Raw genomic sequence first — 22,357 nt, forward strand, 5'->3', positions numbered from 1 at the left:
ATTGCTTTATAGGAGTAAAGGAAAATTTTCGTTCTCCATGTGGTGGGAAGTGGGGACTGCTGCTTAAGGACTTGGCTCCTCCCCTCAGCAGTAACAGGCTCTAAGCCGAACACCTGGTTCTCCAGCCTCAGCGAGGAAAGGCGGGGTGATTGCCCTCTTCGGCTTGCAGCCGACTACAGTTCCCAACGTGCTTTGCTCCCGCCCATTTCAGCTCCTCCGTTTGCTTCCCGCGACGCCTGACGGGAATTGTAGTTCTTGGGAGGTACCCAGGCCGCCTCATTGGCCAATGAGAAAGGACAAACTTTTGAATGATTTGGAGTTTGGGGCGGGGAAGTAGTCGCAGGGCTATGGTGAAGCCTTTTCACCAACCTAGCAGAAGAGAGAAGGGTTAGAAGCGAAAGGTAGTCGAGGAAGAGTTTTCTAAGAACGCCGTAGGAGTTTTAGATTCCTGGTATTTATCCTCTCTTACTTTCAGTTTGTCCCTTTGAAGTGACTTCCGCTTTGCGGCGGACACAGGCCAAACCTGTGGCGGGAGTTGGAGATTCTGCAGCGAATACACCAGGTGTGGCCCTCTGGGAGTGGCGTGGCGGGCAAGTTGGTAGTTTCTTACGTGAGAGATAGAAAGCTGAATGGAATTTAATTGCATTTTAACAGTGGGTGAAATGGGGTGGGGGGAGGGTAGTTCCCAAGTCCAGAATGCCATGCTCCACCGCACTCTTCACTCCCCGAGTCTCACTTTTTTTGTCTTTTGAGTTGCTCAGGATTAGATTGCACCCACATATTTGTGGAGGGTGCCTCTAAAACCTTCACGTCTTCAGTTTGACTAAAAAGAACCGGCTCAGAAGTTCTGAGCTAACTCCTCTCACTCTTACAAACCAACTTCTAAAGTCTGGTTCGAAGGAGAAACGCTACAGAAGGGCTCATGATTGATGAGAATCGTCCCATTCTCTCTCTCTCTCTCTTTTTTTTTAATGTAAAGCATACATTAAACAAGTGTCGATAGGGTACCAACTATAGTACACCGATGAATACAGATCATTAGAAAGACGTTGGGCAGATTGCTTTATCAAGTGTCTTTGTTTCCTTATCTGTAAAATTGAGATAAAAGAAGTCACAGGCCATTGTGAGGCTTAAATGACTTAATATATGTAAAACACTTGAAATAGTGCCTGGTACTTAGTAAGTGTATGTTGGGTTTTGTTTGTTTTTATTTTAGTAGAATAAGTAGCTTTTTAAATATATTAATCTCCGATAAATCTTATTCCTATGTACAGAAATTTCAAGTTTGTAAAATATAATTCTTTGGTTCTATAATGGAACGTTAATTAAGACAAATTACTTTTAAAACACATCATTTTCAACCAGAAAAAAAAGGGTTTTGTTAATATTGTTTCTGTTGACCTGGCTGATGCTAGAGTACTGAAGTAAAAACAGCGATAAACAGGACGTTTGTGGTCCTTGACTTCATGAAGGCACGCTAATAGGAGGGAGTAAACAGATGAAAATAATTGTCAATCACAGTTAAGTGCTTAAAGGAAACGAACTGATATTAAGGAAAATGTAGGAGAGTCCAGTTGGGAACTACTGCAGTATTCCAGTTGAGCACTGATGGCTTGGGGTTGGTGATGGCAATGGAACTGGAAAGAACTGAATGGATTTGAGATATATTTGGGGTATAATTAATAATAAGTGGATATAATTTGGTGGTTAAGAAGCAGAGATCAAGAATGAACTTAGGTTGCTGGTTTGAGTAACTTGCAGGGTTGCACTGTTACTGAGAGATTTGGTCACGGAGCACACAATTTGATAGAGAAATCAAGACTTTGGTTTTGGACATTTAGGCTAGAAGTGTCTATGTGTATGGTCAGGCCACTTAGGATGGTTGTTCTCTTGCTCTCTGTATGTCCCCTGCTCCATCCCTGAATGCTTCACCTACACCCAACTCACCTGACTGACCTTCCTGTGAGTATTTCCCCCAGGCCCCAGCTAGTGATTGTTCTTATCAAAGGGGCAGTGAGGGGCATGCTCCACTACTGGTTTCCTTGGTAACTAATGCCCCCACCTGCATCAATTCCCCTATAACTGGTAATCTCCCCTAACCTCTGGGAGCGATTACTGCCACCTTGTCCTGCCCACCTTACACTGCACACGGTTGGGTATTGCTCCAGGACCCTGCTTCAAACGTGTAAACTCCCCCATCCATTAAACCACTGATGTCTCTGTTGCTGACTCAGGCTGTTTCTTCGGTCTTAAACCTGGGCAAGTGCAGGCCTTGTAGGTCTGCCGGGTGCAGCCCAACACTTTGAGATTTTCAAAATGTCAGGTAGGTAATTAGATGTAGGAGTCTGATGCTAAAGAGATTATAAATTGTACTACCCGGACTATTTGTGGTAGCCTTCGAAAAGGTTGTCCATTCTTCCAAATTTGACAGGGTAATCTTTGTAAAGTAGCAACTTGGTTGAACTCTAGAAAAGGCTCCCAATTTCTTACAGACTAAAGTCCAAACTCTTTTTAGCATGGCACATGAGAACCTCCCTGACCTGACTTGTTTTTACTTCTTTACAATTTATCCCAAAGCATCTTATTTTTTAGCTCTACTAAACTGCTTAGTATTTTCTGAAACTGTGGTATTGGAAATACGGCTTCTTTCTCCCTAGAATATCCTTATCTTGATTCTCCACCGGCAAACTCCATTCTTCCTTCAAGTTTCAATTTAAGAGTTACATCAAATATTTAAATAAGGTGTACTATGTTCCAAGCATTTTTTCTCCTAACTGAAGATTGCTTGGATTGCTTGCTACCTTAGAGGATTCAACACTCCCACTTTTGTGTGGTATTCTTATGCATACTTCTTTCATATGCGCTTATTGCCTTGTGTTGCAATTATTTGTTTATAACTCTTATTTTCATCTTAGATTTAGCTGGAAGGTAGGCTACAATGACACAAATTCATCTTTGTTTACCTGGTACTCTCTGCGCTGCCTATTATATGCCTAGTACATAATAGACACTCAATAATTATTTGTTGAATGAGTGATTTTAAGAGGCAGTGTTGCATAAAAGCAAAAATTCAGACTTTTATGTTACTAACTGGTGATAACTTATTGAATATCTCTGAACCTCAATTTTCTTGTCCTTAATGTGAGGATAATGATACTTATCTTTCTGAGTTGTTTTGGGAATTACAGGAGATTTCCTAGAACTTCCCAGTGTACTGCCTCACAGAAAGAGGTCAGTCAATAAGTGGGAGTTATTTTATCATTATTCTAAAAACAGTTGCCTGTAGAATGAAAGACTCTAGGGTCCTTGCTTTTTTTCTTCTGTTCTTTTTCCCTTTTATTTTATTTATTTTTTAATTGAGGTATCGTTGTTTTACAACGTTGTGTTAGTTTCTACTGTACAGCGAAGTGGGGTTCCCTGTGCTATACAGCAGATTCTTTTTTTTTTTAATTTAATTTGATTTATTTTACATACAGCACGTTCTTATTAGTTATGTATTTTATACATATCAGTGTATATATGTCAATCCCAGTCTCCCAATTCATTCCATCCCCCACCCACCTCTCCTTGCTTTTAAAATAATTAGATATTAGATAGGGCAGTTTTTTTAAACCCACATTAGTGATTTCTAGAACATTATATAATTTTATAGTTTACTGAAATTGATCTTGTATCATTTTAGAATATTTAATTTTACTAACAAAATGTGATTTTAATTTATCTAATTTAGTTTGTAGCTTACTGACTGACATTCCATAAATATAGCTATATCAGATAAAACATGTAAGCCGAATGTATACTGTTATGTAAGCATGAAGTATGTTTAGATATGAAATAGGTACATTTACAAGTCCTGATCAAATCTGAATAGTTTCTAAGACTGAGTATATGATTTTGTGTGTAATCACTGAAGATATTTGAGTAGGTAAGAGACATCTTCATTGACTACCTTTTTAAACTCATAATCAAACTGTTGTTGTTGTTAGTCTGTGTGTAACTGAGCAGGACCCTATGGGGCCTTCCTGGGACAGACCGCTCCCCCATATCCTCTCCTTTAGCTCCTCTATGAAGTATCTATATAATAGTATCTGATACGTGTTTCCTGAGTGTTTTTACAGGTGCTAAAACCCCCACCAAATGGAAGAAATTAACTACTTGATGACCATGAGTACATAGCCCCAGGCCTATAGGTGCCTAAGGATTGATAATGTTAACCCCTGTGACACCGCCCTGTTACTTCACTGTCAACCAATCAGAGAATTGTACATGAGCTGATCACATGCCCTGGGATGCCCCTCCGTCAGGGTGCCTTTAAAAATGCTTTGCTGAAACCCGTGGGGATTTCAGGTGTTTTGAGCACTAGTTGCCCTGGACTACTTGCTTGATGTCCTACAGTAAATGCCATGCTTTCCTTCATCACAACCTGGTGTCAGTATATTGGCTTTACTGCATGTCAGCATGTGGACCCAAGTTTGGTTCAGTAACCTGTGGTTTTTGGATCCATGTACTTCAGAGCAGAGGTGTCCAGTAGACCTCCATATTTGCCATTTCTGGGAACTAGCAATTTATTCAAGCTAAATTTGTATTTCCAGTAAGGAACTTGGAATTACTTATGTTAATACTTGGTTACCTCTGTACTTACTTAACTTGGGAAAGGTATTTACTGGGGTTACTAGATTCTAGTCCTCCTCCCTCACCTCTGAACACCTGCTTCCTATTATCAGTGGATGGGAGAAGAGAAGGAGTGAGTAATCAAATCTTTTGTCATAGGTCACCCAAGATTTAAGATGTTTTATTTTAACAACATTTACTTGTGTCCATGTAGCTAAGTTGCGATAGTAATTAGGATCATTTCCACTAACAAGTTTTGTTTGACTAGGATGAATTTATAAAATTTAATTATCTAGATTAACTGAAATTGTTTTTAAGTTGAACAGAAGATTTGATTTTTTACTATGTATTAGGAAGAATTTTCCATAGTAGGCCTCGTTTCTAGCTTAGAACTTTCTATGGTATTCTAATACCCTAATATCCTAACGTGGGGCCTTCATCCATTTATAATAAACTATCCCCTCTAATCTTAATCACTTTGCAAACTGTGTCTCCATTTTCCCTGCTATAACTTGAACTTGGCTTACTGTCTTTCTGTCTACCTACATTCTGACTTCTACATTCGAATATACAGCCCAGCTGATGCAACATGTTAGTTTCTTAGTTCCTCGACTGCCATATCTCCTGTCAACTTTATTTCCACACTGGTTCAGCCATGTACTCCAGTGGTCCCACCTTATACTTTTTCATCTCTAGGAACTATTCTCCCTCTAGACTGTCTAATCATGGTCCCCTGTCCTTTGAAGTTTTAATATAACGAATAATATTGGGCGTATAGTGCCAGATACTGCTCTAGGTGCATGGAATACACTAGGAAATAAAACAGACAGAAATGTCTGCTCTTACGAAACTTATGCCTTAGTGGGGAGAGACAGACAATAAACAAAACCCATAATAAATATGTAATTATATAGTTTTTACAAGTTGATGAATGCTATCAAGAAAGAAAAAGTAGAGCAGGAAAGATATAAAAGGGAGTTCAATTATTTTCGGTTTTTTTGTTTAAAAAAATTTTTACTTTTATTCTGAAAAAACTTAAGACTTATTAGAAGGTCACAAGAATTGTGCAAAGGACTCCCATATGTCGTTGACCCAGAATAAATATTGTTAATATTTTGCCACATTTACTTTAAAATTCTCTCTCAAAAATATGTAACACTTTATGAATTTGTGGGTCATCCTTGTGCAGGGGCCATGCTAATGTCCTCTGTATTGTTCTAATGTTAGTGTATGTGCTACCCAAGCAAGCACGAGAGTTGCAGTTTTAAATAAGGTGGTCAAGTTAAGTGTTCATTGAGAAATTGACATTTCAGGAAAGACTAGAAGGAAGAAAGGGAAGTTGCCATGCAGATATGGGGGCAATGCGGGATCAGGGAGAGTGGTTTAGGTAGATGGACCAGCTAGTATGGAGTCCTAAGCAGGAACGTGGAGGGATAGCAGTTTGACAGAAAGGAAAAAGTGAGGTAGAGAGGTAATAGGAATAGGGTAATAGGTGATTGGCAGATTGTAGAAGGGCTTATAAACCATTAATAGAGCTTTTTTCCAGTATAATCAGGAGCCATTGAGGACTTCTGAGAAGTGATATGATCAGACTCACTTTTTTAATTAGGAGATAGAGGTGGAGGTGGTAGGAAATGGTGGGATTCTGGGTGTATTTTGAAGGTAGAGCCAACAGGAGATGCTGATGGATTAGATGTGCAGCATAAGACAAAGAGTGAAGTCAAGGAGTTGGTGTGAGCCACTGGAAGGATGGGAGGGGGAAGGCCCTGGATGGAATATGGTTTGAGAGAAAGATCTGGAGTTCATTTTGGTCATATTAAGTTTGAGAGGCCCATTAGACTGCTAGGTAGGTATGTCTGTTTAAATAGGCGAACAAATCTGAGGTTCAGGAGAGGTGTGATCTCCATATATAAATGTGGGAGTCATTGGCATAGAGGTAGTATTTAAAAGCCATGAAACTAATGAGATCTCTAAAGGATAGAGCAGAGGATACTAAAACCTGAGCCCTGGTACACTCTAAGAGGACAGGGAGATGAGGAAGAACCAGCGAAAGTTTAGACTGAGGAGGAATGATGTAGGATAAAATCCATGAGGATGCGGTGTTCTAGAATCTAAGTGAAAAAAAAGTGATTTAATGAGGAGGGAATGATTTCCTGGTAGGTCCAGTAAGATGAAGACTGAGAATTCCTTCCTGCTGTCTTCCTTTTACTTCCAATTCAGGGCACTTGTATATTAAGAAGCCTTCCAAACCCCAAAATTTGAAACCTGAGTTCCTCTTATATGTTCCCTCAACACCTAGTATCAATATATTTTCTATAGTATTTCTTCAAAATTGCATCTGTGTTCTATGTTATTATATATCCAGAGCCTAGTGCAATGTCTGTATCATGTAAACACTCAAATATATTTTTGTTGAATACATGAAAGAATGAAATTCATTAAATGGTTATTTTTTAACTGTAATTCTTTACAAGGCAAATATTCTGACTTCAAAAAAATTTTTTTAATACTTTATATTTGGCTGTGTTGGGTCTTCATTGCTGCATGTGGGCATTTTCTAGTTGTGGCAATTGGGGGCTACTCTTCGTTGCGGTGTGCGGGCTTCTCATTGCAGTGGTTTCTCTTGTTGTGGAGCCCAGGCTCTAGGTGTGTGGGCTTCTGTAGTTGTGGCGCCCAGGCTTCAGAAGTTGTGGCTTGCAGGCTCTAGAGCGCAGGCTCAGTAGTTGTGGTGCTCAGGCTTAGTTGCTCTGTGGCATGTGGGATCTTTCCGGATCAGGGCTTGAACCTGTGTCCCCTGCATTAGCAGGCGTATTTCCAACCCCTGTGCCACCAGGGAAGTCCTCTGACTATTTAAAGTAGATATTTTCACTGGGATTTAGTCCTGAAGCAGAAATGGAGCATTCTTGTGTTAAAAAGGGAGCAAAGACCCAGTTAGATGTCTTACCTCTGCCACTAGCTACATGATCTTCTTGGAGTTTTATCTTTTTGGTCCTCATTTTCCAAAACTTTTAGATTTATTGGTATGGGTTAAGCCAGTGTGTTGCTTTTTCAATTTTTTAAAATTAAAGTTTTAATTTTGAGATCATTGTAAATTCATAAGCTGTTGTGAGAAATAATGCAAAGAAATAATGCAGGTACAATCCTGGGGACCCTTCACCCAGTTTCCCCCAATGGTAATGTCTTGTAAAACTATAACACAGTATCACCACCAGGATATTAACACCATCAAGATAGAGAAAATTTCCATCCCACAGGGATCCCTCATGTTGCCTTTTTAGAGTCACAACCTCTTCTCTCCTTCCCTGCCTTAACCCCTGGCAACTACTAATCTTTTCTACAATTTTGTCATTTCAAGAATGTTATATAAATACACAAGTGTAACCTTTTGAGATTGGCTTTTTCACTCAGCATAATTCTCTGGAGATTCATCTAGATTGTTGAATGTATCAATTGTGCCTTTTTATTGCTGACCGGTATTCCATGATATGTATGTACCAGTTTGTTTAACCATTCACCCCTTGGAATGGTCCATTCCAGTTGGGTTGGTTCGGGTTTGACAATAATGAATAAAACTGCTGTAAACATTCATATTTAGGCTTCTGCATGGACATATGTGTTGTCATAAATTTCCTCTAGGGTTAATGCCCAGGAGTACTGTTGCTGAGTCATATGGTAGTTGCATGTGTAGTTATTGAAGAAATTGTCAAACTATTTTTCCAAGTGACTGTATGTATACTCTGTCTTCCTAAAAGCATACATCAAGACCGGAATTGTTTGATTGATTGGTTTTGTTTGTGTTTTAAATCTTTGGATGAGGCTTTGCTTCATTTCAGGCTTTGTAACCATACAAACTTGCATTTTACTCCTGGCTTTCTTATCTACCATGTCATATTTTACTCATTAATGATTAAGAACATAGTACTTAGTTCATAGGGTTCTTAGGAGGATTACATGAGATAGCATACGTTCAAGTTCTTGGCACATAATAGACATTCCAGAAATATTAGTTCTTTTGCCAGCTTCAGAATTAAAAACTGAGCCTATTTTCGTTGGTGTTCACGTTGTTTCAGTGGCATATGACATCATCTCAAGAGTTTGTTGATATTATAATCAGTTGCAATCTAGTAACAGGGTTACCACTTCTTTGTTTTAGATCTTCTTTTTCAATCTTTTATAGTTTCCATATACAGGTCTTGCACATCCTTTTATTAGATTTATTTCTGATATTTGAATTTCTTGATGTTCACAAGAATGGTATCAATTTTAACATTTTATTTTCTGATATTGCCTATGTAGAGGAACATAATGGATTGTGAATATTGGTCATGTTTTCATCAACCTTACTGAATTTGCTTATAAAACTCCTAGTAGATTATTTTTATTCTATGTACATAATCCTATGTCATCTGTAAATCAAAAAAATTTTTTTCTCCTTTCCTTTTGCCTTATTCAACTGATCTGATTCCATTGTCAAATAAAATTAGAGACAGTAGGCATTTTTGTGTCTTCTCTGACCTTGCAAGGAAAGCTGTCAACATTTTACCTTAAGTATGATGTTTGCTGAAAGTTTTTGGTAAAAACCTTTTATGATATGAAGTAAATTCTCTTCTGTTTTTCCTTTGTCAGGGAGCTTTTGCTCTGAACTGATTTTTAATTTTATCAAATGCTTTTTTTCCCCTACTTTTAAGATTACCATCTAAATTTTCTTCTTTATTCTTTTTTTTTTTTTTTTAAGTTTATTTATTTATTTTTTAAATTAGTTTCTGCTTTATAACAAAGTGAATCAGTCATACATATACATCTGTTCCCACATCCCTTCCCTCATGCATCTCCCTCCCTCCCACCCTCCCCATCCCACCCCTCCAGGCGGTCACAAAGCACCGAGCTGATCTCCCTGTGCTCTGCGGCTGCTTCCCACTATCTATCTACCTTACGTTTGGTAGTGTATACACGTCCATGCCTCTCTTTCGCCTTGTCACAGCCCACCCTTCCCCCTCCCCATATCCTCAAGTCCATTCTCAAGTAGGTCTGCGTCTTCATTCCCGTTTTGCCCCTAGGTTCTTCATGACATTTTTTTTTTTTAATTCCGTATATATGTGTTAGCATACGGTATTTGTCTTTCTCTTTCTGACTAACTTCACTCTGTATGACAGACTCTAGGTCTATCCACCTCATTACAAATAGCTCAGTTTCGTTTCTTTTTATGGCTGAGTAATATTCCATTGTATATATGTGCCACATCTTCTTTATCCATTCATCCGATGATGGACACTTAGGTTGTTTCCAGCTCCGGGCTATTGTGAATAGAGCTGCAATGAACATTTTGGTACATGTCTCTTTTGGAATTATGGTTTTCTCAGGGTATATGCCCAGTAGTGGGATTGCTGGGTCATATGGTAGTTCTATTTGTAGTTTTTTAAGGAACCTCCATACCGTTCTCCATAGTGGCTGTACCAATTCACATTCCCACCAGCAGTGCAAGAGTGTTCCCTTTTCTCCACACCCTCTCCAGCATTTATTGTTTCTAGATTCCTTGATGATGGCCATTCTGACTGGTGTGAGATGATATCTCATTGTAGTTTTGATTTGCATTTCTCTAATGATTAATGATGTTGAGCATTCTTTCATGTGTTTGTTGGCAATCTGTATATCTTCTTTGGAGAAATGCCTATTTAAGTCTTCTGCCCATTTTTGGATTGGGTTGTCTGTTTTTTTGCTATTGAGCTGCATGAGCTGTTTATAAATTTTGGAGATTAATCCTTTGTCAGTTGCTTCATTTGCAAATATTTTCTCCCATTCTGAGGGTTGTCTTTTGGTCTTCTTTATGGTTTCCTTTGCTGTGCAAAAGCTTTGAAGTTTCATTAGGTCCCATTTGTTTATCTTTGTTTTTATTTCCATTTCTCTAGGAGGTGGGTCCAAAAGGATCTTGCTGTGATTTATGTCATAGAGTGTTCTACCTATGTTTTCCTCTAAGAGTTTGATAGTTTCTGGCCTTACATTTAAGTCTTTAATCCATTTTGAGCTTATTTTTGTGTATGGTGCTAGGGAATGATCTAATCTCAAACTTTTACATGTCCCTGTCCAGTTTTCCCAGCACCACTTATTGAAGAGGCTGTCCTTTCTCCACTGTACATTCCTGCCTCCTTTATCAAAGATAAGTTGGCCATATGTGCATGGGTTTATCTCTGGGCTTTCTATCCTGATCCACTGATCTATCTTTCTGTTTTTATGCCAGTACCAGACTGTCTTAATTACTGTAGCTTTGTAGTATAGTCTGAAGTCAGGGAGCCTGATTCCTCCAGCTCCGTTTTTCGTTCTCAAGATTGCTTTAGCTATTCGGGGCCTTTTGTTTTTCCAAACAAATTTTGAAATTTTTTGTTCTAGTTCTGTGAAAAATGCCATTGGTAGTTTGATAGGGATTGCATTGAATCTGTAGATTGCTTTCGGTAGTAGAGTCATTTTCACAATATTGATTCTTCCAATCCAGGAGCATGGTATATCTCTCCATCTATTTGTATCATCTTTAATTTCTTTCATCAGTGTCTTATAGTTTTCTGCATACAGGTCTTTTGTCTCCTTAGGTAGGTTTATTCCTAGATATTTTATTCTTTTTGTTGCGATGGTAAATGGGAGTGTTTTCTTGATTTCATTTTCAGATTTTTCATCATTAGTGTACAGGAATGCCAGAGATTTCTGTACATTAATTTTATATCCTGCTACTTTACCAAATTCATTGATTAGCTCTAGTAGTTTTTCGGTAGCATCTTTAGGATTCTCTATGTATAGTATCATGTCATCTGCAAACAGTGACAGCTTTACTTCTTCTTTTCCAATTTGGATTCCTTTTATTTCCTTTTCTTCTCTGATTGCTGTGGCTAAAACTTCCAAAACTATGTTGAATAAGAGTGGTGAGAGTGGGCAGCCTTGTCTTGTTCCTGATCTTAGTGGAAATGGTTTCAGTTTTTCACCATTGAGGACAATGTTGGCTGTGGGTTTGTCATATATGGCCTTTATTATGTTGAGGAAAGATCCCTCTATACCTACTTTCTGCAGGGTTTTTATCATAAATGGGTGTTGAATTTTGTCGAAAGCTTTCTCTGCATCTATTGAGATGATCATATGGTTTTTCTCCTTCAACTTGTTAATATGGTGTATCACATTGATTGATTTGCGTATATTGAAGAATCCTTGCATTCCTGGGATAAACCCCACTTGATCATGGTGTATGATCCTTTTAATGTGCTGTTGGATTCTGTTTGCTAGTATTTTGTTGAGGATTTTTGCATCTATGTTCATCAGTGATATTGGCCTGTAGTTTTCTTTCTTTGTGACATCCTTGCCTGGTTTTGGTATCAAGGTGATGTCGGCCTCGTAGAATGAGTTTGGGAGTGTTCCTCCCTCTGCTATATTTTGGAAGAGTTTGAGAAGGATAGGTGTTAGCTCTTCTCTAAATGTTTGATAGAATTCACCTGTGAAGCCATCTGGTCCTGGGCTTTTGTTTGATGGAAGATTTTTAATCACAGTTTCAATTTCAGTGCTTGTGATTGGTCTATTCATATTTTCTATTTCTTCCTGAGTCAGTCTTGGCAGGTTGTGCATTTCTAAGAATGTGTCCATTTCTTCCAGGTTGTCCATTTTATTGGAATAGAGTTGCTTATAGTAATCTCTCATAATCTTTTGTATTTCTGCAGTGTCAGTTGTTACTTCTCCTTTTTCATTTCTAATTCTATTGATTTGAGTCTTCTCCCTTTTTTTCTTGATGAGTCTGGCTAATGGTTTGTCAATTTTGTTTATCTTCTCAAAGAACCAGCTTTTAGTTTGGTTGATCTTTGCTATCGTTTCCTTCATTTCTTTTTCATTTATTTCTGATCTGATCTTTATGATTTCTTTCCTTCTGCTAGCTTTGGGGTATTTTTGTTCTTCTTTCTCTAATTGCTTTAGGTGCAGGGTCAGGTTGTTTACTCGAAATGCTTCCTGTTTCTTAAGGTGGGATTGTATTGCTATAAACTTCCCCCTTAGAACTGCTTTTGCTGCGTCCCATAGGTTTTGGGTCGTCGTGTCTCCATTGTCATTTGTTTCTAGGTATTTTTTAATTTCCTCTTTGATTTCTTCAGTGATCACTTCGTTATTGAGTAGTGTATTGTTTAGCCTCCATGTGTTTGTATTTTTTACACATCTTTTCCTGTAATTGATGTCTAGTCTCATAGCATTGTGGTCGGAGAAGATACTTGATACAATTTCAATTTTCTTAAAATTACCGAGGCTTGATTTGTGACCCAAGATATGATCTATCCTGGAGAATGTTCCATGAGCACTTGAGAAAAATGTGTATTCTGTTGTTTTTGGATGGAATGTCCTATAAATATCAACTAAGTCCATCTCGTTTAATGTATCATTTAAAGCTTGTGTTTCCTTATTTATTTTCATTTTGGATGATCTGTCCATTGGTGAAAGTGGGGTGTTAAAGTCCCCTACTATGATTGTGTTACTGTCGATTTCCCCTTTTATGGCTGTTAGTATTTGCCTTATGTATTGAGGTGCTCCTATGTTGGGTGCATAAATATTTACAATTGTTATATCTTCTTCTTGGATCGATCCCTTTATCGTTATGTAGTGTCCTTCCTTGTCTCTTCTAATAGTCTTTATTTTAAAGTCTGTTTTGTCTGATATAAGAATTGCTACTCCAGCTTTCTTTTGATTTCCATTTGCATGGAATATCTTTTTCCATCCCTTTACTTTCAATCTGTATGTGTCTCTAGGTCTGAAGTGTGTCTCTTGTAGACAGCATATATATGGGTCTTGTTTTTGTATCCATTCAGCCACTCTGTGTCTTTTGGTGGGAGCATTTAGTCCATTTACATTTAAGGTAATTATTGATATGTATGTTCCTATTCCCATTTCCTTAATTGCTTTGGGTTCGTTATTGTAGGTATATTCCTTCTGTTGTGTTTCTTGCCTAGAGAAGTTCCTTTAGCATTTGTTGTAAAGCTGGTTTGGTGGTGCTGAACTCTCTCAGCTTTTGCTTGTCTGTAAAGGTTTTAATTTCTCCATCAAATCTGAATGAGATCCTTGCTGGGTAGAGTAATCTAGGTTGCAGGTTTCTCTCCTTCATCACTTTAATTATGTCCTGCCACTCCCTTCTGGCTTGTAGGGTTTCTGCTGAGAGATCAGCTGTTAACCTTATGGGGATTCCCTTGTGTGTTATTTGTTGTTTTTGCCTTGCTGCTTTTAATATGATTTCTTTGTGTTTAATTTTTGACAGTTTGATTAATATGTGTCTTGGTGTATTTCTCCTTGGATTTATTCTGTATGGGACTCTCTGTGCCTCCTGGACTTGATTAACTATTTCCTTTCCCAAATTAGGGAAGTTTTCAACTATAATCTCTTCAAATATTTTCTCAGTCCCTTTCTTTTTCTCTTCTTCTTCTGGAACCCCTATAATTCGAATGTTGGTGCGTTTAATGTTGTCCCAGAGATCTCTGAGACTCTCCTCTGTTCTTTTCATTCTTTTTTCTTTATTTTGCTCTGCATCAGTTATTTCCACTATTTTATCTTCCACCTCACTTATCCGTTCTTCTGCCTCAGTTATTCTGCTATTGATCCCATCTAGAGTATTTTTCATTTCATTTATTGTGTTTTTAATCGATGCTTGATTCATCTTTAGTTCTTCTAGGTCCTTGTTAACTGTTTCTTGCATGTTGTCTATTCTATTTCCAAGATTATGGATCATGGAAATAGAATCTTGGATCAGCTTTACTATCATTATTCTGAATTCTTTTTCAGGTAGACTGCCTATTACCTCTTCATTTGTTAGGTCTGGTAGGTGTTTATCTTGCTCCTTCACCTGCTGTGTGTTTTTCTGCCTTCTCATTTTGCTTATGTTACTGTGTTTGGGGTCTCCTTTTTGCCGGCTGCAGATTCGTAGTTCCCGTTGTTTTTGGTGTCTGACCCCAGTGGCTAAGGTTGTTTCAGTAGGTTGTGTAGGCTTCCTGGTGGGGGGGACTAATTCCTGTGCTCTGGTGGTTGAGGCTCGATCTTGTCTTTCTGGTGGACAGGTCCACGTCTGGTGGTGTGTTTTGGGGTGCCTATGGCCTTATTATGTTTTTAGGTAGCCTCTCTGCTAATGGGTGGGGTTGTGTTCCTGCCTTGCTAGTTGCTTGGCATAGGGTGATCTGCACTGTAGCTTGCTGGTCGTTGACTGAAGCTGGGTGCTGGTGTTGGGATGGAGATCTCTGGGAGATTTTCGCTGCTTGATATTATGTGGAGCTGGGAGGTCTCTTGTGGACCCGTGTCCTGAAGTTGGCTCTCCCACTTCAGAGGCACAGCACTGGCTCCTGGCTGCAGCACCAAGAGCCTTTCATCCACCCGGCTCAGAGTAACAGGGAGAAAAAGTAGAAAGAAAGAATTAGTAGAAGAAAGAAAGAGAGAGGGAAAGAAAGGAAGAAGGGAAGAAAGGAAGGAAGGAAGGAAGAAAGAAAGGAGGGAGGGAGGGAGGAAGGATGGAAAGAAAGAAGGAAAGAAAGGAGGGAGGGAGGGAGGAAGGAAAGGAAGAAAGACAGGAGGGAGGGAGGAAGGAAAGAAAAAGAAAGTGGAAAGAAGAAGGGTGGGAAGGAGGAAAGAAAAAGAAAGAAGGAAAGGAGGAGCGGAGGGAGGGAGGGAGGGAGGGAGAGTAGGAAAAAAAGAAAGAGCAGGTAAAGTAAAATAGAATAAAGTATGAAATATAGTAGCGTTATTAAAATTAGAAAGTAATTATTGAAAAAAAAAAAAAAAAACCGGACCGATAGAACCCTGAGACATATGGTGGAAGCAAAGCTATACAGAGAGAATCTTACACAGAAGATTACACATACACATTCACAAAAAGAGAGCAGGGGGAAAAATCAAAAATCTTGCTCTCCAAGTCCACCTCCTCAATTTGGGATAATTCGTTGTAAAAAGAGGAAAAGGGCGAGAAGTCTGAAATCTTGCTCTCTAAGTCCACCTCCTTAATTTGGAATAATTCGTTGTAAAAAGAGGAAAAGGGGGGAAAGTCTTAAATCTTGTCCTCAAAGTCCACTTCCTCAATTTGGGATGATTCGCTGTCCATTCATGCACTCCACAGACGCAGGGCACATCAAATGGACCGTGGAGCTTTAATCCGCTGCCTCCGAGGCTGCACAGAGAGATTTCCCCGCCTCTGCTCTCACAGCTCCCGGGTCTCAGCCTTGGACCTGGCCCCGCCTCTGCGCGTAGGTCGCCGGAGGGCGTCCGTTCTTCGCTCAGACAGGACGGGTTTAAAGGAGCCGCTGATTCGGGGGCTCTGGCTCACTCAGGCAGAGGGGAGGGAGGGGCACGCAGTGTGGGGCGGGCCTGCGGCGGCAGAGGCCGGCGTGACGTTGCAGCAGCCCGTGGCGCTCCGTGCGCTTTCCCGGGAAAGCCGTCCCCGGGTCTCGGGGACCCCGGCAGTGGCGGGGTGCACAGGCCCCCCGGAAGGCGGGGCGGACAGTGACCCGCGCTCGCACACAGGCCCCGCGGCGGCGGCGACAGCGGCGGCGGGCCGCGGCGGCGGCGGCGGCGGCGGGCCGCGGCGGGCGGCGGTGGCGGCGGCGGCGGCGGCGGCGGCCCACGCCCGTCTCCGAGGTCCGTGCCTTACCCGCGGCTCGTGCCTGTCTCCGGCGCTTCCCCAAGCAGCCCTCTTAATGCCCTCTTTTGGGGGGTCTGAGGTCTTCTGTCAGCGTTCAGTATGTGTTCTGTAGGAGTTGTTCCACGTGTAGATGAATTTCTGATGTATCTGTGGGGAGGAAGGTGATCTCCGCGTCTTACTCTTCCGCCATCTTCCTCCGGGGTCCTGAAGCATGTCCTTGCCTCCTATCACACTGGAATCCCATCAAGCCTTCAGGCTTCCTACCAGCTTACAGGATGGAATCCATGACAGGACCCCAAGGGAAATTCATTGAAAGAGGTGCCATAGTGTTTTCTTGGAAGCATGGGTTTCCTGCTGGCGTCTCCCCGCTTTTCCCCTCCATTAATGGCAGGGTCCCAATGTGTACTTGCGACCCATGCTTTTCTCAAACCAGTGCTTCTCCCGTTTAGCGCGCGCCAACCCCCCTCGCGGGCTCCTTGCAAAAGACTGGGTGGTCCCGCCCCCCGCGTTTCACATCCGGGTCTCCTCCTTCTTTATTCTTGAGAATTACATTGCTTGAGGTTTTTACAATGTATTTTTATAACGGTTTAATTGAGATAAAATTCACCAGGAAATAAAACCATAACATTCATTCATTTCATAATCTTTGGGTTTTGATATATTCACAGTTGTAGAACCATAATCATGATCGAATTTTAGAACATTTTCTTCACTCTAAAAAGAAACCCAGTACTCATTAGCAGTTGCTCTTTATTCTCTACCCCTCTACTCCACACCCCACCCCCCCATTTCCCTGACTCCTGCCCTGAACAACCACTCATTTACTTTCTGTCTGTATGGATTTGCCTAGTCTAGACCTTTCATATAAATGGAATCACAAAATATGTGGTTCTTTGTGACTGGCTTCTGTCGCTTAGCATAATGTTTTCAGGTTCATCCATGTTGTAGGATGTATCAGTATTTTTTTTTGGTGATAAATTTATTATTTATTTGTTTGTTCTTATTTTTGGCTGTGTTGGGTCTTTGTTGCTGTGCGCAGACTTTCTCTACTTGTGGCAAGTGGGGGCTACTCTTCGTTGCAGTGCACGGGCTCCTCATTGTCTTGGCTTCTCTTGTTGTGGAGCACAGGCTCTAGGCATGCAGGCTTCAGTAGTTGTGGTGCATGGGCTCAGTAGTTGTGGCTTGCGGGCTCTAGAGTGCAGACTCAGTAGTTGTGGCACACGGGCTTAGTTGCTCCACAGCATGTGGGATCTTCCCGGGCCAGGGCTCAAACTGGTGTCCCTTGCACTGGCAGGCAGATTCTTAACCACTGCACCACCAGAGAAGCCCTGTATCAGTATTTTATTCCATTTTATTGTCAAATAATACTCCATTGTATGGATATACTACATCTTCTTTATCAATTCATCGGTTGATAGACATTTGTGTTGTTTTCATTTTTTTTAACTATTATGAATAACGCTGCTATGAAAATTTGTATGCAAGTTTTTGTGTGGATGTATATTTTCATTTTTCTTGGGTGAAAGAAAAATTCATTTACCTAGGGGTAGAATTTGCAGGTCTTATGGTAATTATGTTTAACATTTGATGAACTACCATATTGATTTTCACAATGGTTACACTTTTATACATTTCCACAAGCAGTGTTTGAGGGTTCTAATTCCTCCACAATTTTGCCAAAACTTGTTGTTATCTGTCTTTTTAATTTTAGGCCTCCTAATCGGTATAAAGTGGTATCTCATTGTGGTTCTGATTTGCAATTTCCTTATTACTAATGATGTTGAACATTTTTCTCTGTGCTTATTGGCCATGTATACATCTTCTTTAGAGAAATGTCTATTCAAATCATTTTCGCTTTTTTTTTTTTTTTTTTTTTTTTGCGATACGCGGGCCTCTCACTGTTGTGGCCTCTCCCGCTGCAGAGCACAGGCTCCGGATGCGCAGGCCCAGCGGCCACGGCTCACGGGCCCAGCCGCTCTGCGGCACGTGGGATCTTCCCAGACCGGGGCACGAACCCGCGTCCCCTGCATCGGCAGGCGGACTCCCAACCACTGCGCCACCAGGGAAGCCCCATTTTCGCATTTTTAAATTGAGTTGTGTTTTTATCATTGAGTTGTAATTGTTCTTTGTATATTCTGGATACAAGTCCCCTGTCAGATATAATTTGCAAATATTTTCTCTATTTCTGTGGATTGCCCTCCCTTTCTTGATGGTATTATTTGCAGCACTAAAGTTTTTAATTTTGGTGAAGTCCAATTTATCTATTTTTTCTTTTGATGCTTTTATTTTTGGCATTGTGTCTAAGAAACCATTGGTCACCAAGATTTACTCTTACGCTTTCAAGAGTATTTTTTTTTTTAATTTTAGCCTTTACATTTTAGTCCTTGATCGTTTTGTGTTATTTTATGTATGGTGTGAGTTAGGGGTCTGATTTCACTCTTTTATATGTGGCTATCTAGTTCTCCCAGCACTATTTCTTGAAAAAATTTGTTCATTTCCTATTGAATTGTTTTGACACCCTCCTCAAAAATCAACTGACTGTTGGGCTTCCCTGGTGGCGCAGTGGTTGAGAGTCCACCTACCAATGCAGGGGACACGGGTTCGTGCTTGTATAATCAATTGCTGAGAGAGATGTATTAAAATGTCTCACTATAGTTATAGATTTGGCTGTTCTTTGATTCTGTCAAATTTTTCTTTTATAACTTTTTAAAAAATTTATATTGACCTCTATCTTTTTAAAAAATTTTATTTATTTTTATTTATTTATTTTTGGCTGTGTTGGGTCTTCGTTGCGGTGCGCGGGCTTCTCATTGTGCTGACTTCTATTGTTGCACAGCACAGGCTCTAGGCATGCGGGCTTCAGTAGTTGTGGCTTGCGGGCTCTAGGGCATAGGCTCAGTAGTTGTGGCACATGGGCTTAGTTGCTTCGTAGCATGTGTGATCTTCCTGGACCAGGGCTTGAACCCGTGTCCCCTACATTGGCAGGCACATTCTTAACCACTGTGCCACCAGAGAAGTCCATATCTGGATGTTTTGACTTATATATTTATAGACTTTGAGGCTGTGTTTATTCTAGTAAATTAAATCTTTTGTCATTATAAAGTGCCCTCCTTTGTCTCAGTAATGTTTTTTTAGCCTTCAACATATGCTGTCTTACGTTAATAAAGCTGTACCAGGTTTATTTTGGTATGCATGATATATCTTTTTCCATTCCTTTACATCAAATGTTTATGAGTCCTTCTATTTAAGATGTGTCTTTCTAAAGCAGCATACAGATACTAATCTTAAAATCCAGTATGATGATCTTTTTCTTTTAATTGCTTTTTTTTCCCATTTATACTTAATGTATCTTCAAGTTCATAGATTCTCTCTTTGTATCTCTTCTGCTATAAATTCCATCCAATAACTTCTCAATTTCAAAAATAACAAGGGCTTCCCTGGTGGCGCAGTGGTTGAGAGTCCACCTGCCTATGCAGGGGACACGGGTTCGTGCCCCGGTCTGGGAAGATCCCACATGCCACGGAGCAGCTGGGCCCGTGAGCCATGGCCGCTGAGCCTGCGCGTCCGGAGCCTGTGCTCCGCAACGGGAGAGGCCACAACAGTGAGAGGCCCGCGTACCGCAAAAAAAAAAAAAAAAAAAAAAAAAAGAACAGTAACAGAATTATCTCTTCAAAGTACATAATTTCCCTGACCAGCCATTTGCTTATTTCCAAAATAAACTTCTTGGTAGTATATTTTAACAATATCTGATTCTCCTCAACACAGTTCCACTGTTTACTTAAGAATGCAGCAGTAAATTCCAATTGAATTTACCATGTTCCCAGTTGATTACACAAATGCCATCTTTAGCTTAAAATCTTAAAAGATTGAGAAAACTGCTTTATTCTCTTGTCAAGTGTTGTTTATCAAGATAACTGCTTAGAAAATGAGTTCTCCTAGATTTGCTTTCACTAAATCTCCTTAGCCAATAGTTGTTATGTTGATGATTTTTGTAACGTGGTATTAAAAGTTATATATTGCTGGTTCCATCTTAATGTCCCCCCAACCTTACTAAAAATAAACTAGTATGTATAGATTGAATAAAACCTTTTTTGCTGAATTTCTAAACTAAATCCTCTACAGTTTTCATGATTAGAAAGATGTTTATTATAACTGTTAATTTCTTGATAATTTAGAAAGAAGATAAAGCCTGAGTCTTCTACTATTAATGTAATGTTGGTTACAGCTGACCTTTTGCAGCACATGAACGTGTATGACTGATCTACATACGTATTTTTCATTATAAGTTTTGTACTTTAGAAAGATAGTATAAATGGGAAAGGGCTTTTTAAAAATGTCTTTATTTTGAGTATTAACTAAAACATTCCTTTTCTATCAATTAGATTGTACCAGTACATATTTTTAAGTCCTTTATGTATTCAAGTACCTATTTGAATTATCAGTGAGCCAGTCACACCATAATTTTAGTCTAATTGAAATTTTTTCTACACATTTCTGTTCTGTTTTAGACATCTTCCATCTTCATATTTAAATAATTATTTTTTCTCTTGTTATTCTATTAAAACATTTTTTATTAAGATGGCTTTAGTTTCATTGTTTATTTTTACTAATATAGTATCTGATTCAGTCCTCATAAAATAAATCATATAAGTTGCAATGTGAACTCAACATAGCAGATATTTTTTTTCTTGGAGTATTTTTTTTTTTTTAAAGAAGATGTTGGGGGTAGGAGTTTATTAATTAATTTATTTATTTTTGCTGTGTTGGGTCTTCATTTCTGTGCGAGGGCTTTCTCTAGTTGTGGCAAGCGGGGGCCGCTCTTCATCGCGGTGCGCGGGCCTCTTACTATCGTGGCCTCTCTTGTTGCGGAGCACAGGCTCCAGAGGCGCAGGCTCAGTAGCTGTAGCGCACGGGCTTAGTTACTCCGTGGCATGTGGGATCCTCCCAGACCAGGGCTTGAACCCGTGTCCCCTGCATTAGCAGGCAGATTCTCAACCACTGCGCCACCAGGGAAGCCCATCTTGGAGTATTTTTAAAAATTTTTTACAGTGTAAAAAAAGCAAAGATAATAGGTAGTAGAATCGTTTTTGTATATTTTTCTTAGCTTCTTGCCAGTGCTCCTCACTAAAATTTGATATCCCTTATCCTACTCACTCTGAAGGGCTTCTGGAAAGTTGACATGGCTCTTTCTAATGCTACTACCCTTAACAGGATAAATTTCACTTCATCCCAACTCCTTTGAATTTTGACTTTCTAGATTGAAGTCTGGAATGGATATATCTGATTAGCAAAATCAATAGCTGTAAAGAAGGCTGGGAAAGCAAGAATCTGGTATTTCCACCTTTATTATTGGAAGGTGATATCTGACTCCCACTCGTATTTGTAATGTAAGGAAATTTCTAAACATAACAGGGTTCCCAGATGTTGGGTGGCTGCAAAAAATGATATAAGTTTACTATCTCAAGGTGGCTCCCAATATATGTATTCACTCTTGTGCTCTACCTAGAGTTCCAGACTCATGTTTTTTCAAGTCTATTTGGCATATCCACTTCATATCTTACAGTCATCTCAAACTACATATATTCCTAAAGGATTTGTTGATTTTTTTTCTCCCCATCCATTTGTTCGTTAGCCTTTAAGGTCTCAGTAAATTGCACAACTCCATCACACTAAGTATATCAATACATCTTGATTTAACATTTCTCTTATTCTCCACATGTACTCCATCAGCAAGTCCTGTTTGCTTTACCTCTGAGACATTTCAGAAATCCAGTTCCACTGCTAAAGATGATTTTTGCCATGTCTTTTGCAGCATGATAATAGGTTTCTTGCTTTCATGCTTTCCCCCTTCTGAACCATTCTCTATTCTCTCTCTCTTTTAAAAAATTTTTTGGCCACACTGCAGGGCTTGCAGGATCTTAGTTCCCCGACCAAGGATCAAACCTGTGCCCCCTGCATTGGAAGCACAGAGTCCTAATCACTGGACTGCCAGGGAATTCCCCCCATTCTCTATTCTTTACTCAGAGTTTTATTATTGCTATTGAGAAGGTGCTAGGGATGCTGACTCATTGGTGCTTATGAGGACCTTTTCAGACAAGTGTGAGTCATAAATCATCTCTTAAA

The 22,357-nt window shown here is 39.7% G+C and overlaps 1 protein-coding gene across 2 annotated transcripts in view; it reads left to right on the forward strand.

The window, feature by feature from the left end:
* The first annotated feature begins 347 nt into the window (after nucleotides 1-347).
* Nucleotides 348-22,357, forward strand: part of ZRANB3 (zinc finger RANBP2-type containing 3) — a 258,579-nt gene continuing 236,569 nt past the window's right edge. Inside the window, exon 1 of one of the 2 annotated variants that reach the window (XM_081241602.1) lies at nucleotides 348-562. The gene's annotated coding sequence lies outside the window, so the exon portion shown is untranslated. The remainder of the gene's footprint in view (nucleotides 563-22,357) is intronic. The other variant, XM_081241601.1, reaches the window with a different exon arrangement.

Source organism: Mesoplodon bidens (assembly GCF_964165515.1).
Source record: "Mesoplodon bidens genome assembly, chromosome: 8".
Taxonomy (NCBI): domain Eukaryota; kingdom Metazoa; phylum Chordata; class Mammalia; order Artiodactyla; family Ziphiidae; genus Mesoplodon; species Mesoplodon bidens.